This window comes from Limulus polyphemus, unplaced genomic scaffold, assembly GCF_000517525.1.
Source record: "Limulus polyphemus unplaced genomic scaffold, Limulus_polyphemus-2.1.2 Scaffold5471, whole genome shotgun sequence".
Taxonomy (NCBI): domain Eukaryota; kingdom Metazoa; phylum Arthropoda; class Merostomata; order Xiphosura; family Limulidae; genus Limulus; species Limulus polyphemus.
The window spans coordinates 25,641-27,129 of record NW_013671081.1 but is presented as its reverse complement, the minus strand read 5'-3'; the positions used below and the strand labels follow the sequence as shown (position 1 = coordinate 27,129).

Here is a 1,489-nt window from a genome sequence, read left to right as displayed (position 1 = left end):
GAAATATTGTTGACGTTCGTTGATCAGCGTTTGTTTTAGCGCGATTGTTGAAGTTAAGTGTATCGGTAAAGTTATATTCGGAAAGAATAAACCAGTTTTATTAAGAAAGGACTTGTGTCGCTTAAGTTTCGTCGGAACGAAGTTACTGAAAATCAATTAACAAACGGAGACATAACAGTATTGATGTATAGTCATTATACGAGACTACTTATTTATTTGCTTCACTATTCCAAGCATCACTGATGAGCTGTGAATTCAGCAAAAGAAAGATGCTGTAGCGAATTGATAAATAGATTTGGTCTCTACGCCATATTTTCTTCACTAAAATTCACGTTTTGATGTGGAATACGTGTATGTGTACTTTATAGCAAAGCCACATCGAGCTTTCTGCGGTGTCCACCGCGGGTAATCGAACCTCTGGTTTTAGCGTTGTAAATCCGTAACTTTTGATAATCAAAAGATATTGATAAATAAATATTGAAAGTTGTCGTCAAATAACAAATGAAAAACTTTGCGAAAGCCACGCTGTTATTATTACTTTTTTTGAATTTTTAATACAGTAAAATTACAATATTTTCTCACTACTTGTTAGATTAAAATATGTTTCATATAGATATAGATGCGAAAAGAATGTTAATATTGCGTGATATATATTCACGAAAAAGTACGTAATATTGTATCATTACTTTTGGGCCTAAATTACATGTGTCTGGTATTATTGATATGTAAATAATTTTATAATATATTTATACAAAAAATATATATCTGTATATTTTGGTATTTACGTGAAAGTTTCGGAAGCTCGAAAAATGATTTAATTTGTTTGTTTGAATTTATGCACAAAGCTACACAATGAGATATCTGTTCTCTGCCCACCACGGTATCGAAACCCGGTTTATAGCGTTGTAAGTCCGCAGACATACCGCTGTGCCACTGGGAGCGAAATAGTTTAGTAATTATTGGTGTTTGAAGACTTTGTCGCTCGGAAAAAACTGGTTATATTCAAAATCAATGGTATTGAGAACGTCTTAGGATTTTATCGGATTAAAAAACCCCATAGAGGGCGTTTTAAATTTAACACTCAACGTCATAAAGTTTTTTTAGTAAGAAGTTTATACAAGTAAGTGATGAAGGTGTTGTATATTTATAAATTAATCGCAATTAATCTGCGTTTAACGGGTTTGCTATAGAATATTTTATGTATAATTCTTATTATAATGTATGTTATTATCTATACAATATTTTTTTTCACTTTAACAAGAATGAATTCGTTCTCAATTTAATTATAATTAACAGAATGGCGGACAGTGCTCCAGCCAGAGGTAGAGAAGGGTTTCGTGGAGGCTTTGGGTCTGGTGGCCGAGGTCGTGGAAGGGGACGAGGACGTGGCCGAGGTAGGGGTCGTGGACGAGCTAAAGAAGCTTCGAAAGAATGGGTTCCTGTAACGAAGCTAGGAAGACTAGTAAAAGATGGAAAAATCAAATCTTTA

The 1,489-nt window shown here is 33.7% G+C and overlaps 1 pseudogene; it reads left to right on the top strand.

Annotated features, from left to right (window-relative positions):
• The first annotated feature begins 1,041 nt into the window (after positions 1 to 1,041).
• The window catches only part of LOC106472618, a 22,520-nt pseudogene continuing 22,072 nt past the window's right edge, over positions 1,042 to 1,489 (top strand).